A 21,286-nucleotide genomic window follows, 5' to 3' on the forward strand; every position below is an offset into this window, starting at 1 on the left:
CAGGAAGCGCAGAGAGTCCCATAGAGGATAAACCCAAGGAGAAACATGCCAAGACACATATAAATCAAGCTATCAAAAATTAAACACAGAGAAAAAATATTAAAAGCAGCAAGGGAAAAGCAACAAATAACATTCAAGGGAATCCCCATAACTTTAACAGCTGATCTTTCAGCAGAAACTCTACAGGCCAGAAGGGAGTGGCAGGACATATTTAAAGTGATGAAAGGGAAAAACCTACAACCAAGATTACTCTACCTAACAAGGATCTCATTCAGATTCGATGGAGAAATCAAAAGCTTTACAGACCAGCAAAAGTTAAGAGAATTCAGCACCACAAAACCAGCTTTACACAAATGCTAAAGGAACATCTCTAGGCAGGAAACACAAAGGAAGAAAAACAAATCCAGAACAATTAAGAAAATGGTAATAGGAACATACATATCAATAATTGCCTTAAATGTAAATGGGTTAAATGCCCCAACCAAAAGACACAGACTGGCTGAATGGATACAAAAGCAAGACCAGTATATATGCCGTGTACAAGAGACCCATTTCAGACCTAGGGACACATACAGACTGAAAGTGAGGGGATGGAAAAAGATATTCCATGCAAATGGAAATCAAAAGAAAGCTGGAGTAGCAATACTCATATCAGACAAAATAGACTTTAAAATAAAGACTGTTAGAAGAGGCAGGGAAGGACACTACATAATGATCAAGGGATCAACCCAAGAAGAAGATATAACAATTGTAAATACTTATGCACCCAACATAGGATACATAAGGCAAATGCTAACAGTTGTAAAAGGGGAAATTGACAGTAACACAATAATAGTAGGTGACTTTAGCACCCCACTTATACCAGTGGACATCAAAACATAAAACAAATAAGGAAGCACAAGCTTTAAATGACAAATTAGACCAGATAGACTTACCTGATATTTATAGGACATTCCATCCAAAAACAACAGAATACACTTTCTTCTCAAGTGCACACGGAACATTCTCCAGGATAGATCACAACTTGGGTCACAAATCAAGCCTCAGTAAATTTAAGAAAATTGAAATCGTATCTAGTATCTTTTCTGACCAAAATGCTATGAGACTAGATATCAATTCCAGGAAAAAAAATGTAAAAAATACAAACACATGGAGGCTAAACAATACGCTACTAAATAACCAAGAGATCACTGAAGAAATCAAAGAGGAAATCAAAAAATACCGAGAAACAAAGGACAATGAAAATACAACAAACCAAAACCTATGGGATGCAGCAAAAGCAGTTCTAAGAGGGAAGTTTATAGCAATACAATCCTACCTCAAGAAACAAGAAAAATCTCCAATAAACAACCTAACCTTACACCTAAAGCAATTAGAGAAAGAAGAACAAAAAAACTCCCAAAGTTAGCAGAAGGAAACAAATCATAAAGATCAGATCAGAAATAAATGAAAAAGAAATGAAGGAAACAATAGCAAAAATCAGTAAAAGTAAAAGCTTGTTCTTAGACAAGATAAACAAAATTGATAAACCATTAGCCAGACTCATCAGGAAAAAAAGAGAGAAGATTCAAATCAACAGAATTAGAAATGAAAAAGGTGAAGTAACTGACACGGCAGAAATACAAAGCATCATGAGAGACTACTACAAGCAACTATATGTCAATAAAATGGACAACCTGGAAGAAATGGACAAATTCTTAGAAAAGTACAACCTTCCAAGACTGAACCAGGAAGAAATAGAAAACATGAACAGACAAATTATGACTCTTTTTGATTATGAAAAACATAATTCAAAAAGAGTCATGTACCACAATGTTCATTGCAGCTCTATTTACAACAGCCAGGACATGGAAGCATCCTAAGTGTCTGTCAATAGATGAATGGATAAAGAAGATGTGGCACATATATTCAATGGAATATTACTCAGCCATAAAGAGAAACGAAATTGAGTTATTTGTAGTGAGGTGGATGGACCTAGAGTCTGTCATACAGAGTGAAGTAAATCAGAAAGAGGAAAACAAATACTGTATGTTAACACATATATACGGAATCTAAAAAAAAAAAAAGGTTCTGATGAACCTAGGGGCAGGACAGGAATAAAGACGCAGACGTAGAGAATGGACTAGAGGACATGGGGAGGGGGAAGGGTAAGCTGGGACGAAGTGAGAGAGTGGCAGGGACATATATACACTACCAAACGTAAAATAGATAGCTAGTGGGAAGCAGCTGCATAACACGGGGAGATCAGCTTGGTGCTTTGTGACTACCTAGAGGGGTGGGATAGGGAAGGTGGGAAGGAGATGCAAGAGGGAGGGGATATGGTGATATATATATGCATATGGCTGATTCACTTTGTTATACAGCAGAAACTAACACAACATTGTAAAGCAATTATACTCCAATAAAGATGTTAAAAAAGATAAAGTAGAAATAAAGGAGAGACTTGCAGTAACTGAGCCCTGATATTTGAGATCCTTAAGTGAAGGTGGAAATATTTTGGTGTAATCAATTATGATGCCAACTTCTCCAATATTCATCTACTTGGGGAAAGATTTCAGAAGTTGTGGTCTTAATTTCAGTTGCAACAGTCCTTTCATGTCTAATGGGGACTGGATTTTGACAGTTCTTTTTCCATTTTCTCAGAAATCTTCCTTTTATTTTATGATAGTCCTAGCATGTCTGCAACTGTGCAAAAAGAAATAAACAGGATTATTATGTGTTACTGGAAAAAAAATAAAAGTGACATGTACCACAATGTTCATTGCCACACTATTTACAATAGCCAGAACATGGAAGCAACCTACGTGTCCATCGACAGATGAATGGATAAAGAAGATGTGGCACATATATACAATGGAATATTACTCAGCCATAAAAGGAAACAAAATTGAGTTATTTGTAGTGAGGCGGATGGACATAGTCTGTCACACAGAGTGAAGTAAGTCAGAAAGAGAAAAACAAATACCCTATGCTAAGGCACATATATGGAATCTAAGAAACAGTACTGATGAACCTAGTGGCAGGGCAGGAATAAAGATGCAGATGTAGAGAACGGATTTGAGGACACGGCCGAGGGGGTGAAGGGGAAGCTGGGATGAAGTGAGAGAGTAGCACTGACATATATACACTACCAAATGTAAAATAGATAGCTAGTGGGAAGCAGCCACATAGCACAGGGAGATCAGCTTGATGCTGTGTGATGATCTAGAGGGGTGGGATAGGGAGGGTGGGAGGGAGGCTCAAGAGGGAGGGAATATGGGGATATATGTATACATATAGCTGATTCACTTTGTTGTACCTCAGAAACTAACACAACATTGTAAAGCAATTATACTCCAATAAAGATAAAAAAAAAAATTAGGCTAAGTGAAAGAAGCCAGTCACATAAATGTCACATATTGTATGATTACATTTCTATTAAATGTTCAGAATAGGCAAATATATATATATACATATATACATATACATATATATATATGTATATATATATATACAGAAAGTAGATTAGTGCTTGCCTACTGTAGGAGGGGAGAATTGGGGAGAAATTGGGAATGCCTTAATGGGTACCAGGTTTCTTTTTGGGGTAGTAAAAGTGTTTTAAAAATTGACTGGGTGATGGTTGCAAAACTCTGTGAATATATTAAAAACCATGGAATCGTACACTTTAAATGGGTGAATTGTATGTTGTGTGAATTATATCTCAATAAAGCTGTTATTTAAAAAAACAAATAAAATTTGAGGTTTTACAGAATAAAATCAACACTGGCAGAATAAGAAATTGTTGTCAAGCTAAAAGAAGTATGCCCCAAACCATAAAGATGGTATAGTGTTTGTTTGTGAAAATTTAATTTTGCTTGAATAACCACATGATATGACTGCTTTATCATTAAATTCTCTGTAGAAATGAAAAAAAAAAAAAGTCAGTGTTAGGACAGTACATTGGAGACCATCTATGCAGCCTCTGAAAAGCGTGAGTGTTCCCAGGCTCTGAAGTCATCCATGGCTTTTTCTTTTTACCATGAGGCTTGGTTCATGAGTTCATTGCTTATACTGGGAGGGACTTCCCAATAAGGCATAATTATTAGGAAGTTACTTCTCCTTCCATTTAGAGTTTCTTGAAGCAGCACAAATAAGTTTCATTTTGAAAGATCAATACAAACCAAGTTCACCATCAAAAAATGCTGTAGAACATTTCTGGAGAATTATCTTGTACTAACACAGGGACCATTCTGTGGGCTTGTTTCAAAAACAAAGCAAAAGCAAACCAAAACAAAACTGAACTCGGCTCTTCCAGAGATAGAATCTTTAACTTTCATCCAACTTAACACTCATTTCTAGCTGTGACTGAACACCAAGGGCTTTTGTTTTTTGTTTTCAAACATTGTATGCCATTAAGTTTTATATGTTTTTTGTTGTCAAGAAAGACAGGCTGTCATTCTCCTTTAAAATCCATCATAAAACAACTGGCAAAAGTACAAGGAAAGGTTGCCCAAGTAGCGTCTCACACCTAAATGGAAAAGAAAAAGGTTCCTGAAATGTAGACACAGCTTCACCTCTGACCAAGTTATTTGTTTTTGTGTAACAGTATGGACATTTGGAAAATAGAAGTGATTTGTAGAACTGTTTGCTATTAACTTAAGCATCTGCTTGTGTGTGGAAGACATGTTTGATTTGAACAAGTACACACTTGTTTTAACTATAAAGTGACACAAAATCAATAAGAAAGTAGAAATAGATAATTTTATACCCTGGCTTTTTACCAAAATTCAACCCTATAGTACTGGTTGACAGAACTGTTCACAACAATTTTGAACACAAACGCTTGTACATTCTCCAGGCTTAATGAAGTTACATGAATGTCTTTTATTGGCAACTCAGAATGGCATTTGGTGTGTAAAGCCAATTATTTAAACATGGCCTAGCTATTGCATACCATGTAATGTTAGAGTGACCATAATGTGATTTCTTACTCTCCAAAAAGCTACCTAAAAAAATTCTATTGTTCTGCTGCAATTATACAAATGAAAAAGGTATAGGCTCTTGTTTCCATATCTTGTTTATTAGATGTTGGTAGAAAATATGAAGATTAAAAAAAAATGTCCAATGTCCATTTGTTTCTAATTTTCTTTCTGTTAATGTCACTGTAAATTTTGATGCCATACTCCCGCACGTTACTGCCCCTAATCTGACAGTGTCAGAGGATCTATCTTCATTTTCTCACTCGTTTCATAATCTAATCCTCAGCTCTAACATGCAATTAGTGCCCTCTTCGCCCCCTGCATACCAAACAGACCCACTGCTACAGCTTTCCCTGTGCAATCCGTTTAGTGAGGCTGCCCATAATGAATATGTACATTTAGAAGACCTCAGCGCAGAGGGTCACAGGCAATCAACCTTGAATTCAATTACGCGAGTCAAGGTTAATGACTCGCTGCAGTGGTCAGAGGCATTCAGAATCCTGCAGATTAAATCAGCCTGTCAGAGCTGACAATGTAGAAAGGACGGAATTACTTGTGTGAGAAACAGGGAATCGTGCAAAGATAAAATGGTGTCAGTCCTCAACGAAGATTACATGGAGTTCTCTGTGGCAAATCAGATTGTAAATCTCCTCTGGACCCGCAATATAATTAGTCTACATAAAGACATTTCTAGATTGTAACATGAAGCCACTAATAAGACCTCTTGAACTCCACCCTCAGTAGGTACCTTCGTTTTTTTACCTCGTCATTAACAACTGCTGATTGTTCAACAAGAACAATGAAAACATTATTTTTTTAGCTATATTCATCAAGTGTGCTCTGTGTGACCTTTTATAATACAATCCAACATTTAATTGGTAGAAAAAATTATATTATTTTTTGCCAGTTGTTTTATACTACATTTTTCCTTAATTTTCTTTTAAGCCCTTGTCTTGATAACAGTAGACCATAGTTAGCTGGGAAAAAAATCAGAACTTGGTTAAAAACTGTGTTGCTCATAAAAGCAGGTCTTATGATTTAAAATAAATATGAAGTACATGAATATTAAAATTTTGTTATAATTTATTTGCAAAACAAATATAAATTTTATTGGGATTTGCTCCAGAGACTAACCAACTTTTTTTTGTATGCTGAGATATGCACGTGTTCCCCAAATTCATGTGGGAGAGAAACTTTCTTCTTTCCTTCCATGTTTTCTCCAGAGCATAGTCCCTGATTGAGAATGATTTCTGGGTGGAGAATCTCTGGTCTGTGAATAATTATTGGCAACACATTTCTTGCATATTAAAAAAGAATGTTCAACAACTGTATATTCCTTTAAATGACAGATATGTTCTTTAAATTAGGCTTCATTAAGATTTTTTTTTGTGGTTTTCAATAATATGCTAAATTCCATACAAAAGTTTTTTCATTTTCGTTTTCTTTCCCTTCTTTTTTTTTTCTTTTCTCTGTGTTTCCCTTTCTTCCTGTATTTATTGAGCACATACTATGTGTCTTGTTTGTGTTAGTGCAGGATCAGGGATGAATTGTCTTAATCTGTAAGGAGCTCACAGTTAAATAAAAGAAGAAGGGTTTAACCAGCTAACTGGGTAATACAGTATGGTGGGTGTTGCAATAGAGTATTACGTTAAATACAATGCTAGGCCCTAAGGAGGAGGCCATGGATTCATGCCTGTGTGAACATGCATGTCACGGCATGGAGGCAGTGTGTTAGGAGGTGGGGCTAAAGCAGTAAGGAAGACTTCATATAGAAGGGAATATTTAAGTTGAGCTTTGAAGGATGAATTGGAGTTTTCCGAGTAGACAATTGGGAAAAGGCCTTCTAGTCCTAGAGAACAACATGAGCAAATGTGTAGGATGTGTTTGGGATGGTAGCAAGTGATGTGAGCTGGCCAGGGCACATGGAGAACAGCAGGAAACAAAGGGGAGAGGTCACTTGCGGCCTTGAGTGCCCCATGCTCTAAGAGTCAGTAAACCACTGGGCAAATTCTCTCATAAGGCAAGATTCATTGTCTAAACCAAATCATATCACTCTTTCCCATTAATCTTTTCAATACATCTGGGTTTTTAACATTGGACTTGGTAAAGCAGGTTTATAGTGCCTGTTACTTTACACCTCATGGTGATCTGCAAAGGAGGTCTGCTTCCCAGGAGATTGGTGGGGAGGAGAGTATGTCGCCCTGCTCCTCTGTCTTCACTCTGGGGACCCACGGGGGACCAGCCTTGTGCCAACCAGAACACTCAGCCATGATCATGTGTTGAGGAGAGGGCTTTCTTGGTGTGTTTTGGCCCCCCAAATGGATACACATTCTTTTGTGCCTATGTGCCTGGGCTCACACCACTTCCTGTGACTGGTGGTGGCCTGTTTTCTCTGCTCATCTTTTCTGCCAAGATCTATCCTTCACATCTTGAGTTCTCACTCTCTGGGGTGACTTTCCAAGCCATGGGGCCCACCGTGAGCTCATCTGCTTCTGGCCTCCAAGCACTTGCTGCCTAGAACAAGAACTTGGTGAATAATCAGTGCTAAAGTGGCCCGTTTCTCATTTGATTCCTGTGTGTGTGTTTTTTTTAAATGTTTCTTTTAATTAATTAATTTATTTTACATTTATTTTTGGCTGTGTTGGGTCTTCGTTTCTGTGCGAGGGCTTTCTCCAGTTGCGGCGAGCGGGGGCCACTCTTCATTGCGGTGCGCGGGCCTCTCACTGTCGCGGCCTCTCTTGTTGCGGAGCACAGGCTCCAGACGCGCAGGCTCAGTAGTTGTGGCTCACGGGATAAGTTGCTCCGCGGCATGTGGGATCTTCCCAGAGCAGGGCTCGAACCCGTGTCCCCTGCATTGGCAGGCGGATTCTTAACCACTGCGCCACCAGGGAAGCCCTGATTCTTGTGTTTTAATTGCTGAGAAGATTATTATTTAACCACTCATTTAAAGCTTGACCCCATAGTGTGGCCCACACTACTTGGTGTGATTGGGCCCTGGTTCCTCTTACTCAGTGATTTTTAATGCTGGTGAAGAGAAGGAAGGATTGAAAACACGTGAGAGAATTTTTTGTTTTCTCAGTGACTGGGAGGTGCCAGAGAGACTACTGTCCTGTAATGTACAGCGTAGTCCTGCAATGAGTGAGGATTGTGCAACACTGAATTTTGATACAGCAAGCTTTATCCTATGTCAGAACCCTCACGTACAAAGTTGCTTTAACTGGAAATCTTTCCTCCAATCTTCCCCTAGCTAGCAACTCTTCATCTTGCAGGTGACAACTTTACGCAATGTTGATGTTCACCCCTCAAATATTATTCACTATGCACCTCCCTTCTCACTCCCTTTATAGTATGCATTTGTAATACATAGCATGTATTTGTAATTATTTCTTTATTTTCTTATTTATTGTTAGACTCTTAAGCCCATGAGAGCAGGGATTTGTTTAAAATTTTTTTGTATTTATTTTTTAATTGAAGTATAGTTGATTTACAATAGTGTGTTAGTTTCTGGTACACAGCAAAGTGATTCAGTTATACATATATATACATGTTCTTTTGTCTACTTTTCCATAATGGTTTATTACAGAATATTGAATATAGTTCCTTGTGCTATACAGTAGGACCTTGTTGCTTATCTATCTTGTATATAGTAGTTTGTATCTGCTAATCCCAAACTCCTAATTTATCCCTCCACCCTACCTTTCCCCTTCGGTAACCATAAGTTTCTTTTCTATGTCTGTGAGTCTGTTTCTGTTTCGTAAATAAGTTCATTTGTGTCATATTTTTAGATTCCACATGTGATATCACATGATATTTGTCTTTCTCTGACTTACTTCATTTAGTCTGACAATCTCTAGGTCCATCCATGTTGCTGCAAATGGCATTATTTCATTCCTTTTTATGGCTGAGCAGTATTCCATGGTGCATGTATATATATACACACACACACACCACATCTTTACACATTCATCTGTTGATGGACATTTAGGTGAGGGCAGGGACTTCTGTTAACATTTTTTTTTAACAATTCAGCATCAAGAACAGTCATCAGCAAACAGTTGGCACTCATAACTATTTGTTAAATGATTCTTCTGCTCTAGATAGGGCTTTCAGATTTAGCAAATAAAAATATAAAACATTCAGTTAAATTTGAATTTCAGTTAAATTGAATACAATTTTTAAAACATAAGTATACCCCAAATATTACATGGGACATACTTATATTAAATACCTACACTAAAAATGATTCTTTGCTTAGGTGAAATTCAAATTTAACTGGCCATCTTGTGTTTTATTTGACAACCTGAATCTAAGTTATCAATAGCTTGAGGGCAGGCACCATATGTTATCATACCTCCTTCTGTTCTTTCCACTACCTCAATCAGTACCTCTCAGAAGGAGGCACTCAAACATGTGCTGATGTTATTTGACTGAAATATATACATTTTAGTATAACTGAGGATTGACTCTCTCTATTAATAGATTTCCTAAGTGAAATCCCAGCGTAATAAGTTTCCTTAGACTAAAACAAGAGTCAAAAAATACCTCTATATTGGGTCTTTTTTTGTCTAACTGTGGTAATTGGAGTTACTTCCAGTAAAAAATTTTCCATTTCTTTAGTTAAAACAAGACCTATCATTCAAAGCCTTAATTGTGTTATGAGACATTTTAACAGCTAATCCAAAAACAATTAGTCACCTTCATTTTAAATGAGATTGATATTATTCATAGGACACTTTGTTCTGGAAGATTATTCTGAGTCATGTCGAAAAATGTCCTCTAAACAGGATTCAATGGTGGCTGTGGCCAAGGAGCTGTCAGTGGTTTTATGGGGACAGGGGTTCCTCTCATTCAATTCCATTAGAATTCCAAGGAAGAAAACAGATGGCCTGGGGCTAGTTTTGTGAGCCAGGTAGCCCAGAAATGACAGAACTAATGAGAGGGCTATAGCTGGGTTCCCAATCCAAACTTGGTAGGGTCCACCATTCTTGGTACCATATGGTGCTGTGCCACGGAGTGCTACACTCTCTAAGTCCTCCCTTCTTTCTATGTGTAGGTGGATTTGTCTGGAGGAAGCATGAGTGTCTAGAGGAAGACCCTGGCTTCAGGCTTAGAATACTGCAGGTCTTTTGGCAGGAGAAATGGTAGATGAAGTGTATGAATGCATTTGTTGGCAATTCTCTCAATAGTAGGAGAAGGAGCAAGCAAACAAATGCCGGGTAGAAAAATGAATGAAAGAAACCAAGGAAAAAAGAATAAAATTTGGCTAGCTGAGGAGATATGGGTTAGATTAGAGATTCAGTTGAAAGGTCTAATATATGTCAATCAAGAATTAGAGTTATATAAAGTTTGTAATGCCAGGAATTTTTGTGATTTTCTTTGTCATTATCAACATCATTTTCATTTAACATTATTCCAAAGCATCAAAATTATTAAGAAATTTATAGGCTCTAAAACTAAATCCGACTTTGCCCAGACCTTCCAAACAAAAGAATACCTATCTCTTCCTAAATAAGGGTGTTGCTGTTCTGATTTTGTTTACATAATTTAAAACAGTTAACATTTCAGAAGATTTTTATATTCTTTATTCTGTATGAATAGTATTTCCAGGTTTTTGCCTGTGCAATAAGCCAAAATTGTTCTGGAAGAGCAGAGTGTAATTGCTACCAAGTTGTCTTCTGGCCACACATGCTCCACTTTTATGATTCCTTGCCATATCTTTGTGTTTTCCTTCTTTTTCCGTATCTTTAATATTATTCACCAAAATTCATTTTTTCTCCTCTTATTCTTCCCCTGATCCTCCCAGGATTTCAATTTTTCAAGAAAGCCATCTGATTCTATTAAAAAACAGACAATGAAACAAATGCTTCCAAGCCTGGACTAGCCTGGGAGGTCTGGCCAACACGGATACCCTGGGACTCACGGGAGACCCTGATGATAAACAGGTCACAAGCCCAATTCAATTTTAGATTATTTATGCTAAGTCTAGCCAGTCTTGAATTTACTATAATGTCCTATTATTATTCCCCAGCTCCTTTCCTGATCAGTGGAGGTGATAGAGTTGGCTAGTTGAGTCTTTCCCAAATTGTGGTGTTCTTTCCGCTGTTGCTATGTGAATTAACTGTGGCCTTTATGGAATTATGCAAGCTTCTTTTAATGACGATTGATGCTGGTTTTCTGTTTGTGCTGGTAATATAAAATCACATTTATAAGTAAATTAAGAATTTGTTTGATTTTTAAAAATTAAGTGACTAATAGTACAAAAGGAAGTGGGTACAGTTGAAGTAGTAAGATGGTCCAATGATAACCTAAGTTTGAGAAACACTGGGTGAGGGTCCGCTGACTGGCTCATTCAGAGGATACTGCACTGTTTTAGCCACATAACACCAGCTGATCAACCTCAAGTTGTGTGAGCAGAGCTGCCCTTGTGAGAAGGAAGGAAGCAATGGAATTTTCAGGATCCATTACTATATGAATTATGGATTAAATCAGTAAAAGTTCTGAGCTATAGATTGACATGATGCATCCTGTCAAAAGACCACTTATAAACTTGGAAGGTTCATTTATGATGCAACATGTCAAAAGCCCATTTATTAAAATCTCTCTGCCCTGGATTGATGATATTGTCTTTTCTCAAAATATATTTTAGTCTTAAGTTAAGGGAAGAGGAAAGAAAAGACAGCTTTCTTTTTAAAGCGACAGGAGACTATGGCAATAGTCCAGGTAAGCGATGCTGACAGCCTGAACTGAGCCTTGGCTATGGGGATGGTTTGGAGAAATATTAACAGGCAGAATCAATAGGCTTTAGTTGCCAGCTGGGTTGTCTCCCAGTTTAAGGGCCTTTACCTTGTTCATCCTTATAGCTGTCCTCAGGGTGTGTGAGTGTGTTTTGTACACATCTAGCCTTTTCAGAAATAAAGATTTCAAAAGGAAATAAATGTAAACCAGTTTTCTAAGGGGCTTCCTCAGTGAATGCTGATGAATAATAAAAATGCACTGTATAAATTAAAAAAACTGTAATATGAAAAATGCATATTGAATATACAATGGTATTAAAGATGATAAATTGGCGTGTAGTTGCAGTGAAGTAAAAATCACAAAATACAAAGGGGCGCCCATGTTGTTAATTAAATGGTACAACAGACTGTAAAGCAGGATCTGAATTGGGTTGATGCATCTGGTAAATAGAAAAGATATAAGGGTTCACTCATTCATCCGTCTAGTCTATAAATATTTATTGAGCACATTGATTACGGTTTTATGGATAAGCAGCCCCAAGCAAGGAGGTGGCCAGAATAGGTTGGGGACACTGTATTTCAGAAGTAAATGCTTTGCCCAGGAGCTGCCAGCTAAGTGGGACGTTATTTACTGGTGCCGACAAATTAAAAACATAAATAACATTCCAGTGTCTAAATCTTTTCCATAAACACAAATTATGAGTTTTGTATATGTAAAACACAATCTCCCCGTGGAAAAACACTTTATTTATAGTTTATGTTGTACCAAGTGTGGAGCAATTGCTAAAGTCAAAACCATTCCCTGATTCTGGCTGCATTGACAGCACCCCTATGCCCCATAGCCAACCCAAACGTATTCAGAGATTAATTTGTGGATAATAAGATAGTGTCTATTTGGTCAAATCTCATTCATTCATTTCTCAATGGTGGGCTTGAGCATGGCGTTCACGTGTTTGACTCCCAGTTTGATTCCAAGTCTACTTGAGGAAATGGCAACTAGCAAAGGGATGGCCTCTGGTACTACTCAAACTCTCTTTGGGTGTGACAAATCTCAGGCAAATGGATGAAGCTTGGGTAGCTTGTTTTTGATGGCCTAGACTAAGTCACAGGGAGGAGTTGCCTTCCCCTCAAGCCCACTTCTTTCATGCCCACTCATCCCACCATTAAAATCCATTCTCTACCCAGCAGCCAGACAGATAATAACCATCCTCCCCCAACAAAACCTAAATTGAATCACGTCACCATTCTCTTGAAACATTGCAATCCATTCAGAGCAAACCCTAGCTCTTTAGCACAGCTGACCCTACCTAGCCTGTCTCCTTTTTTAAAAAATCGAGGTAACATTGATTTATAATATTACGTAAATTGCATGTGTACAATGTTATATTTCTACTTCTGTATACACTATAGCATGCTCACCACCAAACATTTAGTTTCCATCTGTCACCATACAGTTGACTCCTTTTACCCATTTCACCCTTCTCCCCAACCCCTCCCCTATGGTAACCACTACTGTGTTCTTGGTATCTACATGTTTGTCTTGTTTTTATTTATTTATTTATTTTCCACATATGAGTGAAATCGTATGGTATTTGTCTTTCTCCATATGACTTACTTCATTTAGCATAATACCCTCAAGGTCCATCCACGTTGTCACAAATGGCAAGATTTCATCTTTTTTTATTAGCTTGTCTCCTTTTGCTTGCTGTATCTCAGCCATATTGGTCCTTATTCCATTCCTCATACTTTCAAAGCTCTTTCTTCCTTATCCTTCACACAAGCTGTTCTTTCTGCAGTGAATGCTTTTCTCCCAGCTTAAGATCTGGTCAGCTCCCACTGACCCTTCAGGCCTTGGCAAGTGAGGCTTTCCCTGATCACAAATGTGAAGTAGAGGACCGCACTTTATCCACTGCAAGTATCACTTATAAAATCCTATACTTTTTCTTTATAACACATCATAATTTGTTATGTCTTTATTTATATATTTGTTTATTATTTGTCTCTAGTCTAAAGTCCTTGAGGGTAAGTAACATGGCTCTCTTGTTGACCAATGAATAATTAGCACAGAGGTCATAACTGGCACATAGCAGGTAATCAGTAAATATTTGTTGAAAATGTTGACTGTAAACATCTGTTCATTCAAATTCAGTAAGTCCATTTAAAAAGGATTTTACTGAAATATAGTTGATTTACAATCTTGTGTTAGTTTCAGGTGTACAGCAAAGTGATTCAGTTATACATATATATTCTTTTTTAGATTCTTTTCCATTATAGGTTATTACAAGACATATAGTTCCCTGTGCTATACAGTAGGTACTTGTTGGTAATCTATTTTATATATAATAGTGTATATATTTTAATCCCAAACTCCTAATTTATCCCCCACCCCCTTCCCCCTTTGGTTTGTTTTCTATGTCTGTGGGTCTGTTTTGTAAATAAGTTCACTTGTATCATTTTTTTTTTAGAGTCCATGTATAAGTGATATCATATGATATTTGTCTTTCTCTGTCTGACTTACTTTCCTTAGTATGACAATCTCTAGGTCCATCCATGTTGCTGCAAATGGCATTATTTCATTCTTTTTTTTATGGCTGAGTAATATTCCATTGTGTATATATACTACAGCTTCTTTATCCATTCATCTGTCAATGGACACTTAGGTTGCTTCCGTGTCCTGGCTATTGTAAATAGAGCTGCTATGCACATTGGGGTGCATGTGTCTTTTTGAATTAGAGTTTTCTCCAGATATATGCCCAAGAGTGGGATCACTGGATTTTTAGTGACTCTATTTTTAGTTTTTTTAAGGAACCTCTATACTGTTCTCCATAGTGGCTAGAATAATTCCATTTTTGTTGAGGTGCAAATTTCAGGTAAGACTTACAGAGTTGTGCCTCTGTGGACAAAGGAACTGTGAAAGTTCAGGGTATAGTTTGTGGTCACAGAAGGTATTTTATCTGTACTCCTGAAATTGTGCCATTGGTGAGGCAGATAGGGTCTAGGAAATGTGTAGTTTTTGGCTCTGACAGTTTACTTTGTGACTTTTATACTGGTTGGGAAACGGCCTGAGCTGCTTGGAATTAGTATCTCCTATTAGAGGCACAATGGCCTTGTTTGCCTCAAGTCCTTGAATATGTGCTGTTTCCATAAGCCATATATTTTCAGCTGGAACACTGGCTGATGTAGGATATCAACAAATGGGGCAAGATAGTGTGAGTTTAATAAAGTTTAATAAGTCAAGCAGATTGATTTTAGTTTAAATATTGGGCCAGAGCAGGAGAAAGAGTCTTTGTGATTTCTATAAGGTCCAGCCAAGCTCCCTTCTTTGAGAGGCTCCAGGGAAGTTTTGGGGTTCCCTTTGTTCTAGTTTACATTCTTACTTGGTCTCAAGGTTTGGAGGTCTCCATCTTACTATCAGATCTCAAGGCAGGAAAAAGAGAAAAGCAACAGAACAGAGGTATAATCTAGGAAAGGAAACACCAAGAGACAGGTTCCTGCAAACAATACTGTTATTACCATCTTTAAGAGAATTAAATGCAGGAACAGCTTTTAACTTTTTCAAACATTCCATTGAATGCTTTATTCCCTGGTATGAGGGCCCCCAGATACCCTTGACCTTAACTCATACTGTTTTCCTCTTCTACATGGCAGAACTGAGGATGAGCACAGGAAAACTTGAGATCCCATTAGAAGTTGAGACTATGCCACAGTATTAATTGTGGCACTGCCCGCCTGTATGGCCATACTTTCCGAAAGGGGCCATGTGTATGTGTTTTGGATTTGGATGAACATTTCTTCTCTGTCATGGACTGAATGTTTGTGCCCCCCTAAAATTCATATGTTGAAGCCCTAACCTTCAAGGTGATGGTATTAAGAGGTGGGGCCTTTGGGAGGTAATTAGATTTAGATGAGGTCGCAGGGAGGAGCCCTCTTGAATGAGATTAGTGCCCGTATAAGAGTCACAAAAGAGCTTGCTCTCTCTCTTTCTCTTTCCACCATATGAAGATACAATGAGAAATTGGCAGACTGTAACCTGGAAGAGGGCTCTCACCAGAACCTGATCATGCTGGCACCCTGATCTTGGACTCCCAGCCTCCAGAACTATAAGAAATAAATTTCTTATGTTGTTTATGAACCACTCAGTCTACGGTATTTTTTTTTTTATAGCAGCCCAAACTAAGATATCATCTCTGTCTCTCTCTTACCCTCTCCTGGAGCTAATACTCTGGCAAACTTGTATTCATCTTGCAGACCTGGTTAAGAAGGCACCTCCTCTGTGAGCCATCTTGACTCTCAGTCAGTCCGCACTTCCATCTGGTGTTCCTTGTCACCAAAATATCAAATGTTGGTTTACCTGTCTGTCTCGCACACTGAACTGTGAACTCTGTGGGTTAAAGTACGATGTGTTATTTATCTTGGTGTTATCAGCACCTAGCACTATATTGGGTACATTGTGGGTATTGAATGAATGAATGAAGGATAGAAAATTACAAGCTTCTTGAAGCAATAATTTGCCTGGAACTTTCTTGTTTGATTCCATAGCAAACATTGTTGGTTCCCTACCCACACCACATTGGATCTCTTTTATCATTTCTTTGTACCTCTCCTCTAACTTCATCCAATGACCTGAACTTGTGACTCTTCTTTGAAAGTTTGCTTTTGGGCTATTGAAGTCAGAAAGCTGAAAGTGTCTGTGAATAGCTCAGCCTCAGGAACTAACAGGAGAGCAAGTAAGTCCACGGGCGTATGACCACACAACTTCAGGTTCTGTGGGTTTAGAGGTCCTGGTTCCCAGAGGAGGGGTGTTGACTCCAAGGGACACAATAAGAATTCCATTTACAATAAAGCTATGGCTGCCACTTAGTCATTTAGAGCTCCTTGTGATAGTAGAAAAGAAAGGAGCTACCATAGTGTCAGGGGTAATTGAGTATCATGAAGATGTAGGATTGCTACTACAAAATGGGGAGGAGATCTAAGAGATCCACTGGGCTTTGTCTTGGTGCTCCCATGGTTATTTTTTACCTGTGAGTGGACAATTACAGCAATGAAAGTCTGATAGAATAGTCATAACTTGGCTCAGATCTCTCAAGGATGAAGGTCTGGTTCATTCCACCAGGCAAGCTGCCAAGACCAGCAACAGTGCTAGCTAATGATAAAGGAAACCTAGGATGGATGGTAAAGGAATGAGATAATGAATACCAGTCACGAATGTGAGATCAACTGCAGCAGTGGGCTTTTACTCACCCCACTAACTCTCCTCTTATAAGTTTTTCCCTAGAAATTTTGACCATCATTTTGAAGAAACTATAACAGCATTAAGTGAACATAATGAAAGTGGATTTAAGCAATTAGACCACCTCAGCCCTCTTTACCATTTCTGTGTGCCTCTACCCTTGCTTCAGTATGCTTTTGCCTCCTAGAGTGTCTCTTCCTTATGAACCTGCCTGCAGGGTACTGGAGCTGCTTCTCCTGAAAACACAGACAGTTATAAGTGCCTGGGAGATTACATCCCCCTGGAGTGGCCCTAGCCAATGACTAAAAGGGATGGGAGTTTAAAAGCCCAGATCCCTTTCCTCAGATGGGGAGAACTCTGAGGCATAATCTACACTCCAGAGTTTTCCTTCAGGATCAGGCTGAAGCTATCATAGGACTTGACCTGAGATCTCCCCTTTACTGTTGCTTCCTCCTCATTCCTTTACTGGATTGTTCTGGGATAATTTCTTTAATAAATCATTCACATATGAATCTTCATCTCAAAGTCTGCTTCTAGAGAGCCCAACACAGGGCAGGTTCTTCCCTTCTTGTCCAGATTTTCAGAGAATTCATTATGACTGGGTCACAGTTGTCCTTTAAAGTGACCGCAGATGAGGAACTGGATGTAGAGCCACCCAGGAGGCAGCTCTTTGTTAGCGATAATTTGCCCTGTGTTTCTCTTGCATTTCTACATTTCTGGACTTTCTTTTCAAGATATTTGTACAGTGGGGAGACTTGGAAGATAGTCTCCTTTCAGAGCAAAAGACGAGGAAGCTTACTGTTCATCAGAAAAGATTTATGTTCCCTAAGGTCAGGGTTCCTTTCCCATAGCGGAACCCACTGCATGTGCAGGCATGCATGGGGGTTCATCCACATTGCCCTGAGGAACTTGAGGACAAGGGGAATTGATGCAAACATGTTGATGCTCATGTTGTTTGCTGTGTTCTGAGTGTATAGTCCTTTGTCTCTGAGTGAGGAATCTTGTGCCTTCTGCCAGCATCCATGAAACTGTGGCAGGTGAACTTCTTAGCTTGAAACTAGGGTAATATCTCAGACTCTTCACTGTTCTTGATACTCTTCTGCTCAGGAATTGCTAGTGGGTCTTTTCTTCTGCTGGCCATGTTGTTGTACTCCTCATTCATTTGCCTAATCTGGCAGAGCAAGCTTTTCTGACTGATCCTTTGGATGTGAACTCTTCTCCCTCAGACCTCCACTCTTGGTATCTGTTGGTGGGTCATATGTCACCTTGTTCTTCACTCTTAACAGAAAAATAAAGAGCTGCCCCAGGGATGCTCTGCCTCAAATAGCCAGGCTTTCCTGATTGGCTGTGACCCCGAAGCCCCAGCTCCCTTGCTGCCTGGGCCTCCCTTCAACCCATCCAGCCTGCTGCCTTGGGCTTGAGGACCTACCCAGACCAGAACACTTTCTTCCCATACTTCTCTATTTTTGATCCTGTATATGAAAGCTTAAATAGAATTTGAGTTGTTCATTTACATGTTAAAGTGAGCCCAAAGGACTTCATAAATTGACATGTTATTATTTAAGTGACAGGGAAAATAACACCAAGAAACTAAAACCAAAATTTCTTGACGGCTCATTTGTGAAATCAGAAAATCCTATTTTTTTAAAGTTTCAATTTCTATTTTACTGACTGTCAAAGTAGTGATTTTGTTTTTATTACCACCCAAAGAGCCCATTATCTCTTTCATCACATGAGACTGCCCCAAATAACATGTATCACTTAGAGAGGGACAACTCAAAAAAACATGCTGTGAAGAGATGTGGTTTTACTATGGAATCTCTCAGGCTTTGACTGATTGAATGGAACTTGGAAAATCTATATTATTGAGACTTAAAATCTGGTGAAGATTTTATTTTAGGATTTAGTACTTACACAGTTTTAAGCAAGTTATCCAATTCCATGGGAGAAATTGTGGGTTAAGAATGAGCTCCATTTCTTATTTCCTGATCTTGGGCACTTAAATTCTCTAGGATTCTGTTTATTTGACTGTAAAGTAGAAATCATAATAACAGTAGCCCCAAAGGGCTGGTAGGAGAATCAAGTGAGATGACGCATTTGTATATACCATAAAGCGTTATGCAAAGCTGAGCATGCAACCTGACACAGAAGAGGAATTTAATACATGTTTATAGCACCAAGGAAGAAGGTGTTATTTAGCAATGTCAAATTTACTTTGATTCATTAAAGGAGATGATTTTGGATCTTGATTCAAGGTGAGGTGATTTTTTTCATAAAATATAATCCATAAAAATTATTTTCCTGGACCCCAACTTTGTTTAGGATTTTAGGAAACCAAGAGTTCTTTAGTAGGAACCCAATTGCCCTCCATGACATAAGCAACAAAAGTTTAGGGATTTACCCTCCAATCTATGATTAAATCAAAACTCCTTGGGACTTCCCTGGTGGTCCAGTGGTTAAGACTCCGCACTCCCAATGCAGTGGGTCTGGGTTCAATCCCCGGTCAGGGAACTAGATCCCTGCATGCCACAACTAAAGATCCCATGTGCTGCAACTAAGACCCAGCACAGCTGAATAAATAAATAAATATTAAAAAACAAAAAACAAAAAACTCCTACTCAACCTCATAATATTTTCACATGATACTTTCTGCATTTTCTTGTCTGTATGACAAGATCTATGAGTTTTTCGACAGGAATATAAAGCAGCGCTTTTATTAGCCCTGAAACTTGGACTTCAATTATCTCTAAGAATTTATAAATGAGTAACCACCAGAAGAAGGATTTGGGCTATTATTGTTCTATAGACGGATGAGTGGAAATATAGTAACAAAGGTTCAAGTTTTGAGCTTAAACTTAAATATAATGGCTTAAATTCATCTTCAGTGCTTCAGATGTGGTCCTGGGTTTCCACGACTGTTGGGCCTTAGTGGGAGCTACCTCTTCTTGTCTCTCATTTTCTGTCTTTAAAAGTATCTAAGTGCTTACAATGTGAGTGATTAGGTTATCAGACATTAGAATACAATAAATGTTGTTGGAATGAATTACCTATCTAAACAAGACACCAATCAATCAGTGCTGACTTTTAATTGGTTCAGTGAGTTTATCTTTTAAAAATGCTTCACCTTACTATAGTAATTCTCTAAGATCGAATTTTGTCATTCCACTTTGACAAAAGTGCTTCTCTTAAGTTTCATTAATGGCTTATTTTTTGAATTCATTCATTTGTACATTTCCTGAAAATCTACTGAGTGCAAATGAACATGTACAAATTTACATTTACAATGTACATGATCACAAATGGGGGAATTTATTGGAAAAATTAGGTATTTTTATAAGATGTTATATGCTTTTTCCCATCAAGAAATTTATATTTTACTTGAGCATGTTGGAATGAGAAAGAAAGAGAAGCTAGAGCACACTCAGCAGAAATCAAATAATTTCCCTCCCTTTTCAATCTAGTTTTCCTTCTTGATACACTTATTCTAACTTCATTGATGGAAGAAGGAGAAAAGAGAACTATGTTAACAACCAGCATTTCTTTTTTTTTTAACAAAAGGGAGGAAATGTAATTTCTGCATCTCACCTTAGAAACATTGCTTGAAATAATAGTCACAATATAGGAGAAATAAGCTAACCATTTTGAGTCTAGAACATTTCCATCCCCTGTGTTTTATTTTATTAAAAAATTTTTAAATTTTTTATTAGATTATCATTGATTAACAATGTTGTGTTAGCTTCAGGTGTAAAACAAAGTGATTCAGTTATACATACACATGTATCCATTCTTTTTCAAATTCTTTTCCCATTTAGGTTATTATGGAATATTGAACAGAGTCCCCTGTGCTATACAGTAGGTCACTGTTGGTTATCTATTTTAAATATAGCAGCGTGTACATGTCAATTTCAAACTTCCAATCTATCCCTCCCCCCCATCCCTCCCCGGTGGCAACCATAAGTTCGTTCTCTAAGTCTGGAGTCTTGTGAACAACCAACTTCTATCTCATCATTTCTCAATGGATGCTAATCATTCAGATTCTCACCTTTATTTGCTAAGATCACTAAGAGTTACCCATAACCAGTGGTTGAGCCAGTAGAAGGTGAAATCTCCCAGCACTGATCTTTTCAGGGGTATCTTATTGCTTGATTGCTTTCAAACCAGGCTTTTCATGTTTGTGGGAGAGAAAGAACCAACGTGGTGAATTGCCACTGCCTGAAAGATGGGTTTATGTATTGGGTTGGCCAGAAAGTTCATTCGGGGTTTTCCATAACATCTTATTGAAAAACCTGAGTGAAATTTTTGGCCAACCCAATATATAGGATGACTGTTTTTCACAAGATTTCAGACTCACATGGTTCCCTCTG

Source organism: Balaenoptera ricei, chromosome 4 (assembly GCF_028023285.1).
Source record: "Balaenoptera ricei isolate mBalRic1 chromosome 4, mBalRic1.hap2, whole genome shotgun sequence".
Taxonomy (NCBI): domain Eukaryota; kingdom Metazoa; phylum Chordata; class Mammalia; order Artiodactyla; family Balaenopteridae; genus Balaenoptera; species Balaenoptera ricei.